The following is a 23,210-nucleotide window of genomic DNA, read 5'->3' as shown; positions in this document are numbered from 1 at the left end:
TTATAAATATAAATAATTATAAAATTAGTTTAATAGAACTGAACCCCGAAAATGAATAATTAATCATAAACTGCTGTTAAGAACTTAACATTGTTTCAATACGAAATCTATATTTTATAATATAATTATAAAATAAAGGCTTCTTCTTCTTTTCTTCTTCATTACTGGGATTAGGTTATCTAGACCTGTTCTAGTTCTCATCGTTTTCCTCGATCTCACCACAGATTAATAAGCTAAGATACTGCTGTTATCCTTTCCACGTCATTCTACTCAAGTGGTTACATCTCCTTTCTGTCTATTTTGTTTTATTCTTAGGGTTGTGCTGAAAATTCTCTTCTTATATTCTAATTCCTGATCCTATCCCTCCTGTGCAACTATATACTCTATGTAATAACCTCATCTCCGCAATCTGAATTCTTCTATCCAGCTTTTTGGTGTGTATTTATGATTCGTTATTGTATAATAGAGGGGGATGGCTATAGAAGTATAAAATTTAATACGCATTTTATTTTTCAGATGTCTATGTATGTCCCCCAACATTAAGACTATTAGTATAAATTTCTATCTCATAACCTATATCAAAATATTAAATATAATATAAATAAATATTTTTACTTATTAAAAATCAAATTATTATCTGATAAAAGAAAAAAAAAGATTATGAACACTAGGGAGAAAAGAGAACTTTAAAATTCACAATATTATAAATTAGTTGTAATAATGTTACGTTAAATAATGTTACAAAGACAAATATGAATATTCTCACAACACAAAAAGAAATTAAACACTTCAACTTTATATAATTAAGAAGACTAGTAAACCAAAAAAAAATCCATACTCAATAAACCACGGAAATAGTGAAGCACTTAAATCTGAAACTATTATAACTTACGGTCTTATTGTAACTATTTTAAAACCATGACGTTAAATAAATTAAACCACTGATAGTGGTATATGGAGCAGTAAATACCAAAGGTATATGTAACAACAATGGTATAATAAAAAAATAAATAAAAATAAAAACAAAACCCAACATTTATTATTTATTGTTCGTTTGAAGAGATTGTAGATATATTAAAATATAAAAAAATATAGAATCAGCTGGCTTTATAAACCTAAAGCCTTCTTAATTATTCCTTTTGTTTTTATTTATTTATTTTTTCCGCAAAAACTAACAGCAGAAAATAGTTTTTTCATGTTTATTTTAAATACCCATTGATTTTCCAGTAGGGAATAGTCGAGTGCACATCAAATTATTTATCTAAGTTATTAAATTACGAATACAATTAAAAATCAAAATAATGAAAAAAAAAAGTGTATTAAAATTGAAAATAAAACAATAAATTCAAAAAAAAATATTAAAAATGATAATACTCCTGAAATAATACTAAAGAATCTCTTCATTAAAAATTACTACTCAGTAATTAAAGATTGGTAGAACAAAATATGATTACATTTCATTGCAGTATCTTTTTTTAATTACATAATTCTGGAATTTCTTTGAGAATTGAACACTTACAATTCTGAAAAAAATGTATTCAGTATGATAAATTAAATAATATTAATAAAAATTTTCGAAAATGTATTATAATTACAATAAAAAATTTTTAAAAATAGTAATAAATATATGTAATTATATCAATTTTCTCAAACAAAAGATCTAAATTAAATAGTTTATAAAACATTGTTTTATATAATTCTTCATAAGAAGCTTATTTTTTAATAAAAAGTTGAAAAAACGGTTGCAAAAATTTCTGTGGGTTATTTTTGACGCACGGCTTACATATACATACATACATACATACACAACTTAATTAAAAATATTTATCATTTGTTTAAATATAATATTCTTTTGTTTAATTCAATGATTCTAACTAAAGCTCGAGCGCATACCGTATTTAATTCGCACGAATGTGACGGTATTAGCGGCGACGATCGGCACTAACTAAACTAATGTAATTTCACAACTTACGCACGATAAATTCGCCTGTACGCTCGGCAGACTGGTGTAGCTGCGAGGCTTAACGTACCAAGTACCGAGTCAACCGGCGACCGAGTTCGAGATCCAGCCCGACCGAGTTACTTAAACATTATTCAATTATTTAATTCTGCCGCTAACCTGTAACGTCACAACATTGCAGGCGAAGACAAAAGCATCTTTTGGAGTGGAGGTGAGATTTCGCAATTTTTTTTGCAAATATTGTGATTTTTTAATTATTTTCCTAAGAAAAATATGACCTTAATTAGACAAAATTTCAAGATACTGAGGGTGACCTTGCTCTACAGCCTCACCCCCTTGATTTTTTTAAGTTGAAAATTTACCGGCATCAATGTCCCGTATATAGATGTAATCTGATCAAGTTTGGTCAAAATTGATCCAGTAGTTCTGAAGATATGTGATTTAAAGGCCAACACGAACACATGTACATACGAATTATGAACATTAACATTCGGAAAATTTCCATCTGGTTTTTTGGGTTTCTTATGTGTTCCAAAATATCAAGATCCGGCAAAAAACGCATATGTCCAAATTGGAGCGATTACAAAATACTTTCCCTTCTAGAGATGTAGTTCTGCTATAGTGCTAGATGGGAAAGTAAAAGGGTAGAATTCATTTTAATAAATGTTTTGGTTGGAAAATAAAAAAATAAATTTCATATTACAAAATCATTAATCTACGTTCAGAAAAATAATAAGAAGTACAGTTTATCAGAAAATATTACTAAAAATATTTTTCCTTTTTACGTAGGCAAATAGAAAGTTTGTTTACACCTACAAATACACAAGTTTAGATAAATATAGGTATAGTTAAAAAATAAATACTTTATAAAAAATTATACATTTAAAAGACAAAAACATATTTGAAATAATACGTGTTATAACAACACATTTTCTGCCATATGGAGACATACTGTACAATTCTGTGTCATTCGTTACTGACCTGCAGAATATATTTGTGTGAGGGTAAGCTGTGATGTATAAAAGGGGTTGTTTGTAATCAAGTTAGGGGTGGGGAAAGTAGTGAATTCTAATTTTAACAATGCATCTGCAGGGGGTGAAAACAGACAGCTTTGTATTAATATCCTTAACGAATATCTCGTAGAATATAAATATTAGTAAGTTAAAATTTAAAATTTTCTTGCAGTTTATTCATTTTTCTCCTTTATTTACTGATATTTTTAAATTTAAATTTTTTTTCTTGGAAAGTTAAATTATTAGTAGACATTGATTTATAATTTTTTTTTTTATTATCTAAGGTTGCACTATAAACGAATTTTTTTATTAATAGATTCTATATGTAATCCAAACCCTTTTTATGATAGAAGAATAATTGGATAAAAAATTTTAGTTTGAGAAATGTAACGCTTCAACTAACTTGAAGGAGAGAAAGCCCAACAGAAACTAACTCTTCTATATTTCGTTAATTAGTACTGCACCCTGCTACCGATGGATAGTAATAAAGTGAAATTTTTTTGTAGTACAAAAAATATGCTATGCCTGATCGGGGGACTCGAAACCAGTGGTTTCAGATGAAGCCAGAGATTCTACTACACCAAGTTTGACCGGGATTCGAACTTGAGAACTTCCATACAAAATGCTAAGACGATATTCCACCCCGTAATTCGGCAACTGAAACAATTGTTTTTTTAAGATTGTTTGTAATAATGTAATAAAAATCTGCTAGATGTCGAGGATGTATTCCTTTATACAAAAAAAACTTGTATTACCTCGTTAAATTTTTTCCGTAATCAAGTTTTATTTTGAATGATCATTCCTTTTTTTTATCAACTTGACTTGAATGAAATATTATTTATATCATATAATTTTCTCTTGAATTATGAAGCTAATAACTAATTTTATATTATAGCTTTTATAATATTCATTATGTATAAAAAGATGAAAAATATGAAGTTAATTTTAAAATGAAATACATTTACGTTTAAAGTGATATAAAAGTTTTTTTTTTGCAATGAAATATAAATTGTATATTAAGGATATTATGATACAAATTTTTATTAAAAATAAATTTATGTCAACGAATTTATAGGTTAATTGTATATAAAATGACATTAATTCGTAACTAACAAAACATAACAAGCAACCTAACTATTAGTATATATATTTATACTAAAGGTGACATTGAAGCAATGTTTCGCTTGGTCACCGCTGAAGATTTCTCTGTTGAAAAAGGATAGATACATATAAGAATAGTACACTACACAGAATAGTGTTGTGACATTTAAATGATGTCTAACTGAACAATCAAGTCCCGTTCTTATTATTATTTGAGTCGTTCTTTATAGCTTTAATTGCAGTTTTTCTCATTTCTGTTCAACTAATTTATTGTCAGACTTGTATAGAAATATAAAAATATAGCCTATACGCTTTTAAATTTAATGTCCGTCCGATTATTTTTTATATTAAATTTAAATTACGTAGAAAAGGGTAAGCATGCACGTATGTTTTAATTTTATTTCTTACGAAAAATATAAATAAACTTAAATTAATTAATTATCGAATTTCCTTTTAATTATTTCAGTTAATATCTTATTCTGTTTGGCTATACGAGTTATTTTAATAATTATGTTATATTACTGTGGTTAGTTTAATACGTATTATTAGTATATAACGAACTAAATCATTACGTAAATATAAAATATAAAAAAAATTCAAAACAAAAGGAAAATTCATATTTAACGGAGGATCTTTAAATTGATGGTTAAATAAAGTATCGTCCAGTTTTTATTCTTTAATAAAATTTCATTTAACCTGATTTTTATTGCTTTTATTAGTACTCCATAAAAATATCTCACTGTAGTCATAAAAAATTGACACAAAAAGTAAAATACTTTCAGGAAATATAAAAATTTTCAGAAATTATTATATACTATAATCATGTCATACATTACATTAATTGAAATATTTTACGATAATTATTGCTTTATTTCACAAGAAGTGAAGGTAAGTTTAAAAACTAAAATTGCAAAAAAATGTTATTTTGTTTTAACATAAGTTCTTTTCATCCAACACCAAAATTAAAGCCAAATTTACAACTAATTCAGAATAAAAAAAAAAAGAATTAATTACAATAAAATGTAATAACAAAATCCGATTACATTTTAGTTAATAATTAATAATAATTTGTACTTGAGGTAGAGATCATTTTAATAATTTTCTCACAATATTAATCTCTAAATCTGCTTCCTGCGTCCAACACATTAAATCTCTTAAGTCTTGGCAAAACCACATCACTGTTATCTAAAATATTCATATCTAGATTAACTTGAATGGTTACTCAGCTTTTTTAAATAAACATCCAATTTATCTTGTGTTTTAATTTTTAACAGTTTGAAGTTTTGTTTCTTGATAAATAAATATTTCACTGTTATATGAAGTAACAATCAGACTAAAAAAATAGTTTTTGATCCAAAGTTTCAATATTTGAATTTTTCGAATTTTCACAGAAGGATGCCATTTCGTCATATTAGTTTTAATATGTCTTTATTTTTACGTGATGTATTAACACATATTTTAGAATGTTTATTGAATACTCAACTAAACTTTGTAATTTTATAAATTATTTCAAATAATAGCTCAAAATAAATTTAATTAAATTGTTTTTAATATCTGAAGATTACTTAGAGCCAGTAAAAATTTAAGCGCTTATCACTTATAAACAAAAAAAATGGTAGAAAAACTCTTTACTTATTTGTAACTTATTTTTAAAAAAATATTTTTTTAACTGTACTGGGTTTTTTCACAAAATTATTCAATATTTCCTGAGCTTCTGTGAGAATTTTATGGCCGGATGCCCTACATGACACCAAATTATTGGTAACTGATACTTTTTCACTATTCCAATTTTATTTATTATTTTTATCAATGACAAAGAAAATGATATTACTACGTAATAAGGGATAAAATTTAAAACTGATTAATCATTTCAAACCACTGTTTTAACATTTAGAGAATATAATTTTATCTAATTTGTTTGATAACAATGGATTTTATTTATAAGTTCATTTTTAGTTAGATAACAATGGAAAATGTTAAATAAGTATGGATCAGTAGGTTTATAATTTTTACATCATGAGGTATCACCTTTAGGACACTGGTGGAGGAAGAGCATTGGGTTATGAAAACATTTCCTAATTTCTCTCGCGTAAACCAGCAATTCTATAATAAAATGGGTTTAAAAGAACAGAAAATAATAAGTACATTTAAATAAATAAGAATAAATAATTATATATGGTAAAGTCATCGAAGAATTTTGGTCAAAAATAAAAGTATTCAGACTAAAATTTTCATTCAGTTGTAGTATTAAATATAAAAGATAATAAAAATGAATAGGATGGTTGTTTGCTAGGTAAAATGTAGATAAGTTTAAGGAAAATTTTTTTTTCTCCTTAAGTAAGTAAATATGTTTTCACGCAAACATTATCTTTTAAATCTATAAAAAAAACAATAAAATATTATTCAGTAACATAAAATAATCTTTTTTGGAATATAAAGTTATAAAACAAAAATGTAACATATAATGAATTAAAAAAAAAAAGAAAAAAAAAGAAGAAAACCTGATGCATTTCAGTGATAACCTAACTGCTAGCATTTTGATAACTGGTAAAATAAGAATTTTCTGCAAGAAGAAAAGAGAAAAACAGTGAAAAGATTTTTGTCGATTTTCCTCTTCAGTCTGCTAATCCTAAATTTTGATTTTTACAATATTTTGAAAAATATTGTTAAAAAATTTTTTTTCTCACTAAACGCCCATTACACCCATAAAAACATATATATATATATATATATATATATATCATGAAAATTTTTAACGAGAATAAATTTAATGCAAATTTTTGTGCTAATTTCTCATCTGATAATATTTAATAATAATCAAAAAATTACTATCATATAAATATGGATATATATATATATATATATATATCAAAAGGAAAGGATATATATATGTAAAGGAAAGTTCAAACCTATAATTTTTATCGACCTTAACCTCTGTTTTACAATAGAAAGTCCGATGCTATCACTGATTGTAATAAAATACTTAAGGTCAACTACAGATATGTACTAGGCGGTGTCTTCTTACAAAAATATTTTAAATATTGTCATACAAAGTTGTTTACCTAATAACTTAATTTCACATTTACATTGCCCAAAAACTAATATAATCTGTACCATAAAATTTATAGCCGACACCTTAAACATAAAATAACTAGTAAAAAGATTATTTTGTGATAAACATTAAATTAAAAACACGATATAGTGAAATAATATTTTTGTAAAATAACAGTAAACATAATGTATTAAAAAAAGAGTATGAATGCATACATTAATTACTGAGGATTTACGAAAGTCCTCTATACTAAGCAAAAAATTATTTAAACTTATCTGAGTAACATATTTAGAATAATCTACCATAAGTACAAATAGTAAAATTTCATTTAACTATATTATAAGTAATCAGGTTAATTAACGATAATATTACTTAAATACGTTTGCAAAGTTGTAAATATATTTTTATAACGAATGTGTTAAAACTTACAGACAAAACCGATTCAAGTTAACTCATATTTGTGTTAATATGATAGTTTTAAGAAGGGTAAATGTAACTGTGAAGGGAGCGTAAATGTAGTTGTGCGTATGGATGGGGTGGGGTTGTCGGTGATTGTTCGCAAAAGGAGAAAGGCGGAGGGAAAGTTGCAAGTATCAATTCGCTAATGTCCGCCCGCAGAGGGTTGTAGCTGTTGAAGAGTGGCAAGAGAGTGAACGTGGTATATATATATATGAATGTATGTATGTACCTATGTGTGTGTGTGTGTGTAGTCAGTAGAGAGTACAGTGGTCGTTTTTGGAGATTTTCACCCTAAACCCGGGTTTTGTTCTCGGTTAATCCACTAGACTAGTACAGTCTTTGTCATCAGTCCACGCCAGCAATAATACACTCTTTCCCCATTCTTATATCGAAAATTATTGATTATTTTTTCCACCCCCTTCTTTTCCAACTACCATACCCCTACCGTAGCTGGCCACCCCAGTCCCAGCCGGCGGCTACCCCTGATGAATTCTTCGGTTGTTCGTTAGGCGCGTAATAAATGGATCGCAAAGCTTATGATTACTCTTCCATCCTCCGTTTTCTTGATAAATTGTTTACAATATCCACTGACGATCAATAACTACTTCTCTGAATCAAGGGAAATCATTTATATTTCTCCAAATAACTAATAATTCCACTCTTGAACAATACTTGTATAACATTTTTCATCCGTTCTCATAGTTAACACCAAATTTTTCTACGCCAAGACTAACTTAAAAAACCATCAAGCATATCTGTTCCACACACTTAAATTACCCTTATATCTTATAAAATTTATTATACAAATACATCCTGTGAAAATGCTTTTCGTGGCGTTTAAAAACATAACACTATTAATAAATATTTGTTATTTATACATTAAGCAATAATAAACTTAAAATTAACTAATTATTCTAAAATTATATTGGTAGACTATTCATAATATATATATATATATATATATATATCACTACAGTAAATTCAATTGTTAAAAATAAAAAATAATTAAAATAATTTAAAATTATAAATAATAATATAAAAGATTATTATTATTATTAATATAAAAGATGAGATTTCAAAATTAAGTATTACGGAGTAATACTATAAGTATTAAACTTGTAATTGTAATATTATAAGGGTTCGTATGTATGCGTTCCGCTTATTTGTTTAAAATAATGGTTTATAAATTTAATAATAATAATAATATAAGATATAAAAAGAGATAAGGCATGATCATTGAAACAGATTACTAAAAAAACTCAAAAAACAGTTTAGAAAAAATAAAAATTTAAACGTAATGTTAATTTTGATAGTAAAACAATCATCATTATTTTTTTATATTAATAAAACAACAATAAATTTTTAATTAAAACAACAATCATAATTTAATTTTATTAATTTCCAAAATAAATAAAAGTAAATCTAAAAAAAAGACTTATAAAAGATATAAAAAATTAACACTAAAAAATAATAAGAAATAAGTAAAAAATTATGATATACTACAAAAATAAGTAAAGTTATTGCCTTTGTTTATAAAATAAAAATAAATCAGTTGGTTCTGTTCAGAAAAATTTACAATAACATATTAGAACCTATTATAAAGTATAAAATTAATTTAAATAAAAAAAATTAACTATTTAATCGTCAACTCATATTGGTCCGTTCATTGAAAAACTTTATTAAAATCTAGAAATTAATAGCTATATTTTTATCAAATTTTAAATTTGTTATTATTATAAGTCGAGACCTTCCCAATGGAAGACGTTAAGCATTCATGATTCATATTTCTTTCGCTTGGCATTCTTCTTTACTCTCCAAAATTGTTTCATTTTTTCTGAAAGGTCTTCTTCCGTTCTTCAGACCATTTGAAACGATGTTGTTTAGGCTTCGGCGCTTCTTGTTTAACTTCCCATCTATCTATTTTGTTTCTGTACGTGTTTCTGTCTATGATCCCCTCCGGCGTAATTCCGGCGTTTTCTAAATCTTTTCATGTTTCTGCGAGCCAGGTGATTGCAATCTTTAATGATGTTAAGTATGCGATTATTCTTTTGATCAGTTGGTTTTCCGGCAGCCTGCAAAGGTGTCGAAAAAAATTTCATTCATCTTTTCCTTGTCAGTTTCGATGTTAGAGTATGTTTCAACAATTTCGTTCGGTTGTAATCTGTATTCTTCTTCAGTATGTCTCAGTCCCTTAATCGCGGTTTTAAATTTATTTCAGTTATTTTTTTATATTTCCTCTGCATCAACGATTTTCATTATTTAACATTGAAATTTACATTTTAATGTTTTGTTTTTGTGCTTTTTATATTTAAGAAGTTATAGAACGTAAGAGAAATAAAAAATAAAATTTTATTTATTACCTTATTATTTTATTGTTCATCTTATATTTTAATTTTTGTAATTTAGAAAATTATGCAACGAATTAAATTTTTAGCTAGACAAATTTTAAAAGCCCGCCAAGGGATTAGTCATTTGAATTGTATGAAAAAAATTATCATATCTATTTCGTAAATAATTAAATATATTTCAGTATATTATTAGCTTATAATTTTTTATAAAAATAAATTTTAATTATTTTTATTTATTTATTTTTTTAAATATATCCATCAAGTGAGAGTAATGCGTATATCGATTTGAGAACAAACTATTGACAAATATAACAGAAGCGCCGTGGTTTGCGAAAAAAAATTGAAATACACGTTTACTTGGTTTGCCAACCGTTTGAGGAGATACGACGATTCGGTACCGGATACAAAATTAGACTGAAGAATTTGCTCGCGGTTAAGCTCCTGGATAATACTGAGGACGTTAGGCGCCTAAAGCGACAGCATATTTTAGATCTATAAGTTTTCAAAAATTTGAGGTGAATCGGTTACTGTAGAGCGTGCTGCATCGTCAAAATTCTTCATTTCGTTTCGCCACTTACTTTTGTTGGTTCTTTGATTTGATTCACTGTTTCTTTGTTTGATTAGTTATTCATCGTGTGATTGATAAGACCGGTTTTTGGGTGTTATCATTTATTTTAATGTTCTGAACCTTATCAGTGTTCCTTGGACACATTTTTGTATACAGTTATTTATGTATTCTATATTTATATATACTGACTGTATAAGATATGTATACATATCTATGTATATACATTTCTTTGAGAAATTTCAAAGGAACCCCTCTCTCTCTACATGTCATTTTTTTTATTCAAATTTACTTATGGTTACGATAAATTGGAACTTATTGTAGATTAAACACTGCGGAAAAATATATCCTGCTTTAACCTAATAAAAAAGGAATTAATTTTCCCAAATGTCAAAGCTGAATTTCTCAAAAACTGTTTGTACAATTTTAATTTTTTTATGGAAAGTTTATTTTGTTAATATACAATTTTGTTGAATGAAAGTTATTTCTGTTAATATTTTTTTACTACCTACAACATACATTTTATTAAATTAAAAAAAAACAAAAAAATAAAACAGTAGGGTGTGTTACAACTTCTTAAAAGTTATTAATTTTAAAATTGAATTTAAATAAAGCGATTGATATGATTAACATTTTAATTATATTTACTGTCGTATTTATTATTAGCCTAATATATTTTTTAAAATTATTAACATATATATATATATTTAGTTTTACGGGCACAACTTCTACGGTCATTAGCCCGATGGAAATTTGTAACGTACGAAAAATGCCATACCTGACCGGGATTCGTAATCTGGACCTCCGGATGAAAGGGTGAGACGCTACCATTCCGTCAGGGAATTCGGCCGTATATAAAAATAAATTTTGTTTTCAGTTTGATGCAATGAATATTGTCAAAGATAATTTTAGGAAATACTGTCAGAGTAAAGTAAAAAAAATTATTTATAAAATTTACAAGAAATCTATCTTAAAGAATAGCTATTTGATAATGTACATACACTGACTCAGTTGTACATTAACTGAATCTACGTGCTCCTAATATTGGTTATAACCCACTGGGTTGGTTTATTGGTAAAACTTCTCATTGTAAATCAGCTGATTTCGAAGTCGAATGTTCAAATCCTAGTAAAGGTAGTTGCTTTTATTCGAATTTGAATACTAGATCGTGGATACCGGTATTATTTGATGGTTGGGTTTCAATTAACCACACATCTCAGGAATGGTCGGTCTCAGTCTGTACAAGACTACACGTTTAACGGTAGGTATTCACGCACATATTGACGGGTTGCTAATGACTTTTATTGTATGTGGGATTATAAATAAAAGTTTTTTTTAAAAAAACATTGGTTTTCATTCACTTGAAATTACGTTAATTTAAATTTTAATTTTTTAGGTAAATTATAAATTATCTTTGAATTTTTATTTCAAAAATATTACGTTACGTAGATAAAAATGTTATTTTCACATCCAAGTATAAAAATATAAAATTATATATATACATATATATATATATATATATAACCAACCTATTGGTTTTAATTTACTCAAATAATTTTAAAAATCTTTGTAGCTCATTTTATTGGGTAACCGATCGATCGATGAATCGAACATTCTTAACTGAAATTTTGTACATGATTTGATTTCTACTTCCTTATACTGCACAAGAAAGAATTGTAATCGCAAAACGTTTCGATTTTCAGATTTTAACGTAAATATCCATTTTGACCATCCACAAATCCATTTTGACTAGTTTCGGCGTGACATCTGCACGTACGTATGTACCTCGTATAACTCAAAAAACGATTAGCCGTACAATTTTGAAATTTTGGATTTAGGACTGTTGTAGCATCTAGTTGTGGACATCTCCTTTTTATTACAATCGACCGGACCAAAAGTTTCCAAAAAAGCCCCAAAAAAATGTATTTTGGACTTTTTCTTAAATGCAGTAATAAGCTCTAATTCAGATATTTTCAACAATATATCTACGTGGTACTTATTTTCATTGGTTCCGGAGTTATAGCAAAATAACATTTTAATTTATGAAATATTTTGATCTTACAAGGGGAAGGCACATCGTTTCGAATTCGACTTAATCTCCTTTTTTTACCGAATTTATTTTTTTTAATTTATATGTATCGATTTATTAACAATTATTAACCTCTGTAAAAAAAAAAAATTGTGATAAATAATATTCAATATAATAAAAAAAATAATAAAAAAATGAATAAAATCATAAGTTATTAGTGAAATAAAATTTTATGTATTATAAAAATGTGTATATGTAATTTAATAGGCGTACAAGGAAGTCATGTGGTGTCCACTACAGATTTTTTCTAAATAAGAAACTTTTAGTATTAGTTTTAAAAAATAAATAAATTCAAACAATAAATACATTATGTTTTAGAAATTCTTTAATAAAGAAAACTGTATACGGTTATATTAAATTTAAGAAGGGAACAGCGAAATTCTCGACGTAAATTGAAATGTTAAAATTCATGATTTTCTTTATAATAATATACGGTAATAAATTTTCATCATCATTATTATTATTAATACAATAAAGTAATACAAAACAAAATATATCAACGAAAAAGATACTAATAAAAAAAACAAAACCCATTAACATCTATGAACTTAGATAACAAGTGGAAACTGTAACATCAGTTTAGTGGTCAGCGATCATAAAGAAGTAATCCTATGGTTATAAGATACGACAATCCAAGACTTCCTTAACATTTCACAGCAACATTAAGTACCTCTCAATGCACTGTTATACACTTTTAACATAAAATTCAGTGTCAAATTATTAACTACATCTTAAGTGTATAGTAAACCTTAAGATGTCGTAATAAGTTTGTGACAGACTTCGTTAAAAGCAATAAGACAAAATACGTTTTAACTTCATCCGCAAAGTAAGTCTACCATAAAAAATAAAATATAACAATTATTAATGATTTGTTTGCAAATATTAAAAACATTAGTACGTACTTTACTAATCTAATAGGCAATAATATAATTTGATACTTTTTTTGTTTAGTAGCGATTGAGCATTTTGTTAAAAAATTATGAATATATTGAAAATATCTTTAAGTATTTTACTAGTTCGACGAACATATATTTCTAAATTTGCATAATACAACACAAGATAAAAGAAAGAACAATCGAATTTATAAGGTTTCCCAGACATGGAAACTTACTGACTCTTATTATGTCTATCTCAAGTAAACAAGTTATTGACTGACTTTCTTCTTTTAAATTATACGGTAGAGTAGGTTTTATTAATGTATTTGTAAAATACTCGGTTGCTTTTTGTTATAAATGTGTTTATAATTTACATTTTTTATCAGGTTTGACGAAATATGGTTTTAACGTTTTAAAATTCTTTTAAAAATATGATTAAATTTCTAAATTTGTGAGATTTATGATTCTGAAAAGAATTTCAGTTTTCTGAATTTTTATAAAAAAATAACTTATTTAGTTTTATTTATATAAATTTTATATTTATCTTATTAAAAAATTATTATTTTTTCAATCATTTACTACTGTAAGTATTAAATACTTTTATAAAAATCTCTGCTGCTCAAGAAATATATTTTTTATGAAAAAAAAAAAAAATTAAAGCATTATAACCATAAAGATACATGGTTACTAACTTTTTTTTAATGAAAACATTTAAAAATATAGATTATAGATTTTTTAATAATATATATATATATATATATGTAACATACTTTGCTACTAGGTTTCATTTTAATAAAATTATTCATTACATTGAGAAATAAATTTAAATTAACACGCCGGATTGTTCTGGTGGTAAACTCGTCGTCGTAAATCAGCTGATTTCGAAGTCGAAGTTCTCAGGTTTAAATCATAATAAAGGTAGTTACTTTTATTAGGATTTGAATACTGGATCGTGGACACCAGTGTTCTTTGGTGGATGGGATTCAATAAACCACACCTCTCAGGAATAGTCGATCAAGACTACAAATTTACCGGTACAGTTACATTACTCTGATTAATCGCTAATGACTTTAATTGTTGATGCGACTACAAATAAAAAAAAGTTAAAAATATATATAAATTTAAAAAAAAATTATATATTCATGAAAAAAAATAATAAAATTAACTAAATCAACTTTGATTTACTGAATTATTTATTTTAATATTATATATTATCAGTTTTTCAACGTGCATATTTAATAAATAAGTATTTAATCGATAAATTTATTTTTGTATTAAACTGTATTCCAACCTATAATTTTCTTTATAACTTTTGTATAATTTTACCTATTGTGTACAGTTTATTAATCTATAATAATAAATAACTAGTAGCTTAAATAATTAGTTTACTTTAAAAATTTGTTTATACTCTGGTTAGAAATTTAAAAAGGTTTTTGTAAAATTTTCGAACAGAATTTGTAAAAAAAGACAAGAATTAATAAAAAAAATCCCGGTAAAATGATTAATACATATCGTAATTAAAAATACATTTTAATAAAAATAAGATCTTTTATTAAAGTAATAATAACGTTAAACTCGAAGAAAGATATTATATACAGCTGTTTAAAACATATTATTTTGCTGAAATTTATCTGAATTACAAACATACGTAATAAAAAAAAATTATAAGCTAAATTTATTTTAGTAACGTTGGCAGACAATAATACTAATTTATTTATGAGATGAACAACAGCCAAAGTGTCTTGAATACTTCATAAATATTCATATTATATTCATATTCATATTCATTGATAAGTAACCATTACACATAGAAATTACAAATAAATAATTACAAGTATTACGTCAAGATTCATGCAAAAAAAAATTATTCTTATTACTGTTCTTTATTTTTACTGAGGAAAATATATTATAAATTAAACAGTGTTTTATATTTTTATTGCGATAGAGTTACGTTAGGTAACAAGAAATTATTACAAATTTATATAAACTCATGTCTGAATACAAATTAAAAGTTTATTATAAACTAAATAAATAAATAATCAAGTTGTAATGTTGTGTACCGCAATAGAATATGTAATTCAGTGTTGCTTATTACACAACTTTTTATAGGTAAAATGCATAAGTAGAAAGAAAACTTATATATAAAGAATAACTTGTTATTTTATTGATTTAATAAATAACGTATTATTTATTAAACACTCCAGATCAAAATCGGTAACCAGCTAAAAACAGTTTGTGTTTTATTGTTCACGATGATATTGTACCGCAAGATACTGTTTGAACAAAGAACCGTAGTATTACGTTCATCTATTTACTTTGTTTTCTTCTCAAAAAAAAAAATTAATAATTTTTCCTATATTTTCCAATTTATATTGATTTTTACCAGTTTTATTCAATATTGTAATTAGTAAAAAATTTCCGACAATCGGAAAACCGATAACCTTAGTGTTCCAAACCTTTGAATACCTTGTTCTTAAAATATCTTAAATACATGCTTAACTGCTATCTGTAGCAGTTTCCAATCAGAAATACAAATTGTTATCCATTTTACTAGTGGAGTAATACATTTATTACGAAAATATTGAAAAACTATAATTATTTTACAAAGAGATTTTTTCATACCGATAGTAGTAAGAAAGAATACTATTTGGTTGTACAACGCAGTATAAAATTAATTTATGTTGAGCGTTACATAATTTATCTTCTTTTGATATCATCATCTGATATAGTTGAATAAGAGTACAGCCAATTTTACATTTTTTCTGTTTTTAATTACAATTTATATGTAGATTTAAAAAAAAAGTTTACTCATAACTGATTATTAGGTATTTTAATTTATACCTTATTTATATTTTTAACACTTATATAAATTTATGCGTATGGAAATAACGAAAAGTCAATAACTAACGGAAGATTTTATAATTTTAAGAATGTTAATGTAAATGTATTCATGGAATTAAGTTACCGAGCAAAATGAAATTTACCCCGATATTCTAACTTCAACTGCTAGTTTTAATAAATAAAAAATAATTAAAGGACCAAAAAAGTAAAACTTTATAATGAAATCATCAAAAAAAGATATTAAGTTATCGAGCAAACAGAATAAAGAAAAAAATAGAAATAATGCTTAATTAACCCTTTAATTTACTTTTATTTCTATGTTTGGATTTATAAAAAGTTACAGAATTGTAAAAGTGATAAGTTCCATGATTGGAGGAATGTTTTATTACGTCAATATTGTTACAATGGTTTGTCAAAATCCATTTATCTGCTTCAATAACAAATTGTTGAGAGCGTGAGACTATCATAGAAACTATAATTCACTAGATCGTTTGCGACAAATAAATTCTTTTTTAGATATAAAATCGTATAATCAAATACCAGTCCATTCTTAAAATAAGACATAATAAAAAAAAATAATAAATTTTAATTATTTCAAGCGCATGCAATTTGTAATGTAATTCGATGGAAATTAGTCTATAATTTCTGTGAAAAAAGGCAGATTAAACATAGTCAGAGACGTCTTCAGGTTTTTTTGCTACCCAGGGCTAAACAATTACATATTATTTATAAGAAGAACTTTTTTAAAACAAATTAATCTTGGTATTTTATATTGAAAAGACCCATTGAAAAGTATACAGTACAAGTTTTATGTTCAAAATTATTTAAAATTCTAAGATCGGCTAAGGAATCGTATCAGTTGTAGAAATATTCAGATAACTGTCCAGGAATTGGACTAGAAATCAGCTAATTCAGCTGCTAACAAATTGATTAATATAATTTTTGGTCAGCCACTTTTGATGAGTTTATTTAATTGTATAGAATTATTTCTTAGTTTTTACACCTCTCTCAGTCACCTAAAACCTAATAATTTTAAAGTCTCCTAAAAACATTTCTCTGATTTATATCACGGGCTAATTTGTCTTTATGATAGGAATACGTTTAATAAATTATTCCTGGCTGATTTCAAATTATAAATCTATAGGTATTGGAGAAATAATATTGTTATACAAATCTTAGTCAAGCTGTTGCATCAATAATTCCTTAAGTTCTGTCTTAAAAGAAAACAAATTTATATCAATACACTAGGTTTTGTATAACCGCTAATAGTACGACTGGTTTAAACTTCACCATAAATTACAGGAATAAACCTGTTTTGCTTTTCACTATTTTTTGTTTTAACTTTCTTATACATTTACCTTTATTTTGCCACTTTCTTTTCAAGTTTTTCAGGATAACTAAATTTTTTCAATCTAGAGTAGCATGCAATTTTATTGCAACATATCGCTGGCATATTATGAATTAAGTACTAGTGAATTTTGTGCCAAAATTTTATGAATCATAGCGCATTGTTTATGTTAAAGACAAGTTAAGTAAAAAAAAAAATGTATATATATATATATAATTAAGTTTTGAAACAGATTAAACAACAATTTTACAATTTTTTATAATCTAATCGGTCTAAAATTAATAAAAAGCAGAAAATCATATTTTTACACTTAATAATTTTTAATTAAAGTTTAAAATGTTATTTTTTTTTGTTATTCATTCTTAAGGCAAGAATTTCAGTAAACTAACCTATTTCTTTTTTGTTAAAGTTGATATTTAAGTCAAATTATAAATGAAAGTAAAAACCCTTGAGTAGTGACAGACCACTCAGTTTACCGGCAAGCCAAGAGAGTGAACGAAGTTGAGGAGGTGTAATTAAAAAGGGAGTTATTGATTTGTCCGAGCGGGTGCCGGAGCGGCGGCTCCCACATGTTTTTGGTTGGTTTCATTAGTCATGGCTAGGCTAAGCCTAGGAAGGCTGTATGTTGTGTGCTGTGAGGATACGATCGATAAACTGCTGGTGGTGTGCTTGTTGTTGTCGGTAGCCTTCTAATACCTGGTACTGTCTCGAAGGATGAACAATTTAAATGTAAAATTTAGGACTTAAAAGATGACAACAATGAAGATGAACGACAATAAAAATTATTTAAAGGATAATGGGTACACAGAAATTAACAGTCTTAAATAATTGGAAATTTTTGAAAATATAGTATCGTTAATATTATTTAAAAACCATTAACCTATTGTTAAGTATAGACATTATACAGTCTTAACAACTTTTAAATCAGATATCTTTATAACGACTAAAAGAGCCTTTTAGAACAGATAATAAAAGTCTTAAAAAATTATCAACGTAAATATCTAACAAACCTCCCACATTTTTTACGTAAAAATTGAAAAATAATCTAAATTTTAGTTTAAAACTCTTATTTCAATAAAATATAATTTATTTAAGCTGCTTTTTAACTTAAGTTTTGGATTGTAATACAATTATGGCTTATCTTTCATGTCATCTATAAAAGTTAGAAACTTACGTGTGACAATCTATATAGATACACACGTATACTCTTTTATAAACGACCAATACGTTTATTAAACTTCTACTATAACGTAAAATTCATAATACAACTTAACCATAAATATTTAAAAATAATTATTTTTAATAATAATAATTTTTTTTTTATAACGATACAGGAACTTTACAATCTGTTTAGCAAGATAATTGAACAATAAGTAAATAAGATCTATATTTGAACTAACATTAAATAGTCACAGACCCAGCGGCTGGTGACTTAACGATAACAACGAAACGAAAGGACAAAATAGAAGAGCATTCCGTACAGCCAGACCATAAAGTCGCCTAATTGAAACGATAAGGCAAACCAAGAATATTGCTCCTTAGCAATCTTGATATTAAAAAAAATATCTTGAATATTTAAAAAAAAGGATGTGAAGAATATTTATTGATTAACGAACCTATAATAAATTATGAAAATTAATAAATTAGTAAAAATGAATATATATTTCAATCAAATTCATTTCTTAAATGCGATTAATTAAATAAAACAATATTTAATTGAAATTTTCAATATTTTTTTTTCAATAATAAATTAAATCTTTAACAACTCTGCCAAACATAAACGGTTTTTTATAAACTTAATTCTAAAATGAATGAGACAAATGAATAGCGAAATTAATATTTTAATAATTATTATTAGTATATTAATCATTATTAATATATTCACAAATAAAATTCTTTAATAAGGTAACAGCATATTTTTTTATAACCAAAATCTGATCAAATTTATTTAATAAAAAGTCTTTATTTTGGTTACAAAAATACCATGTTTTTTTTGTATAATTTTATAAAACCTGCATTACTGATTATTTAAATCGAAATAAAAAGGTTGCAGTTAATGTTGTGAATTATATTTCAGAAAACAAACTGTAACTAATGGCTTAGTTTGACTAATAGTTAAATTAAAATAAATAATTTATTTTAATACTTTATTTAATATTAAAACAATTTATAAAATAGTATTTTTAGTAACATATTTTATATCTATATATATATATGAATAATTTATCAAATATTTTATAAATAATTTAAAAAAGTAATAGAAAATGTTATTATTGTCATTATTGATAGCAACCGAAAATGTTAAATGGTAACATTCTCAAAGTAGTCTAGACATTTTATATTAAATATAATTTGTTGAATTATTATTAATAGTGGTATTAAATTCATATTTAATTTATTATACAATTTTGTGAAATCATTATTATATTTTCTAATATAAGATAAATTATTGTTACATTTTATTTTCCGACATGTATCAATTACTTTGATAATAAGTAACCTATAATTGTCAATTTTAAGAAAATTTATAAAATTACGCAAAAAAATTGCGGTAAAAATGTTATTAAATTGAACAATCATAAAAAATTATAAAAATTATTTAGAAATATACTATTGTAATAAATACATAGCCTAACCTATAAAAAGAATAATTTTACATTGGTATACAATTTTTAATATCGTAAATTTCTATTGTGTTGTTAGTACTTAAATGTATTTTGAAATGTACATTTATAAATTATACCAAAATCTTTTGAGTAATAAAAATAATGATTAACCAATTAATTGAAGAATTCTAGTAGCACACAGAATGTTTATATTAGGCTGAGATTAAACAGCCTAATATAATTCTTTTGCACATGGCGTAGTAAATAATAAAATATACATTTTCATTAAGTAAAATTCATAGAAATATTCACTTATTCAACTTTTAATAATTAACCGATTCTCTAACTGTCATTTAATCTGATTAATAAGTTTTATTTTAATGAAAAATTAAGAGGTGTTCGTAATTTTGCAGCACTTATATTTTTCTTACTCACCGGGCTAGTCTAATGGTAAACTCGTCTTCGCAAATCTGTTGTTTAACAATTTGATTTTCGAAGTCGAAGGTTCTGAGGTTCAAATCCTAGTGCAAGTTAATGTTTGAATACAGATTTAAATACGTGACAGTTAATTCCGGTATATTTTGGTGGTTGGGGTTCAATTAATTGTTAAGGGACAGTCGACCTAATTATGAACATGTCTACACTTCATTTACATGTCATATCATCCTCATTTGATTGAGTGGTGAGGGGGGGGGGTTAATAATGCATTACTAGTTGAACAGATTGTAACTGTATGAAAAAATAATTTTTTTTTCTTTATCATCTATTTATTATATATTAAATTGTGTTTGTAGAAAAATGATAAAATTAATGTGGATGAAATATAAATCTGAAATTTTATGTATTAAAAGTTGTTTTAATAAGTTAGATTCGTGTATATAGATAGTTATACGTATTTTTCTGTTATCTAAAATACCCTTAATAATTTTAGCAGATTCTTAATAATTAAAAATTTATCAAATATTACTTCAAAATTATTTATTGTCTTTTATAAATTAAATTAAAAAAATTGTTATTAAATTAATCTGCTTGAAAGGAATTTAAATAGATTAAAATTATATATCAGAAGTGTACAATTGCAGTTACATTTATTAAAATATTCAGAAGAAAATAAACATTTATCTTAATAAATTTTAAGTTAATTGAAGAAGTAATTTCAATTACAAAATGTAATTAATCAGTAAATACAACACTACTGCTGAATGAGGAAATACTTCTTTAGTTAAAATAATAAATGAGATCTGTAAAGAATTCCTTTGTTTTGGATTTATATGTATAATGTATACAACAGCGCTGTACAATATATGCTGTACAATATATGTCAAGATTAAAATAAATACTAATTAATAATGAATTACGTTTTATACAATAATATATAAACGTGTAATATATAAATATATCACGTGAACAGTGCTAAAAACCATAAAAAAATATATAAACAAATAAACAATATTATTTTAAATGATATATTTTTAAGTCTTTATGTAATTTAATATTCAATTATATTGTATTATTAACTACATTAAAACACTATTAAGTCATGATTAATTATGACAATTCCTGTTGACGTACCTACGAACTTCAACATGTTTAAGGTTATATTATACAATATGATACAATTTAAATAAAAATTATTAAATATATTTATGATCCATATTATATTTAATTTATGCTTCAAGATAAATAAAATCTTTTTTAAAATCTCTAAATGTTTTATAACTACTAGGAAATAAAAATAAATAGGGTTAAAGAATAGTTGGTCCATGTGCGCACGCAGACACATTTATTCCATGTGCGATCCATTGATTCATAGATTCATACTCATACAGCCCCACACCCACACTCACACACACACACACACACGCGCGCGCGCGCATATATATATGTATATATATAAAATAGTAAACTAAACCTTTCACAGGTTTACTTCTCATAAATAATAGTTTACCTTAAAATAATAAATTTTGTTTGAGAAATTAAATACGTATAATTTGAAAATAAAATTTTTAATGAAAATATATTATTTAATAAGGACAAATAAATAAAATTTATTCAAGATAATTATAATTAATACAGTTTATAAAAAAATAAAAATATGGTTTGCTTTATTTTCGAGACAACTTATAAGTAATTAATCTTAAATTTGAAAACGGAATTAAATATTAACAAATATATTAAGAATATTTTATTACTTTTAAATATGTTCAATAAGAAATTGTAAAATTAATAACAGTAAAAGAATTTGTATAATGATTTTTATAAATCAATAAAATGAAATAAAAAAACCAGAACAAATAAAATATAATTTGTCATTATTATATCATTATTTGTGTAAAACATCCATTATTAATATTTAATTAACGCTAAATTATAAAATATTTTTGAAAATTTATAAAATTTTAATAATTATATATGTACCAATGTACGTATTTGGTCTATGTATTGAAGTATTAAGTATTAAAACAACATAACCTCTACAATCAATTATTAAGTTTTGACAACGGTACAAAGTAAAATTTAAACACGTTAGACTCATAAGTTAATCTGATAGTGTAGATCCATTAAAAACGTTATTTATTAAATACAATATTGTATAAATATATTTATATTGTATTTAATATTTAAAAAAAAGAAAGAAAAAGCATATTGAAGTGTTTTTCTAACAAATAAACACAAGTATTTGTACATGTGCATCATCATTTTAGCATTAGGAAGTGGGAGTTTGTACTAAATCATCTATTTAAGAAATAATTCATTAAAAACCGTGATAATAATTAATACCAATTTAATTGTAAATCAAATTTACTACTAATAATAGAATTTATTTGACTGCAGTAGGTAATATCCAAACAAATTAATTATCAATTAAAAACCTACACTCATTAATGATAGATCTATATTTTTAATAACAATAAAATAAGTATAATATTATTGGTATTTTAATTACTAATGT

The sequence above is a fragment of the Lycorma delicatula genome, chromosome 6, assembly GCF_047948215.1.
Source record: "Lycorma delicatula isolate Av1 chromosome 6, ASM4794821v1, whole genome shotgun sequence".
NCBI classification, from domain to species: domain Eukaryota; kingdom Metazoa; phylum Arthropoda; class Insecta; order Hemiptera; family Fulgoridae; genus Lycorma; species Lycorma delicatula.
The sequence above is the reverse complement of the archived record's forward strand: the minus strand, read 5'-3'. Positions refer to the sequence as shown.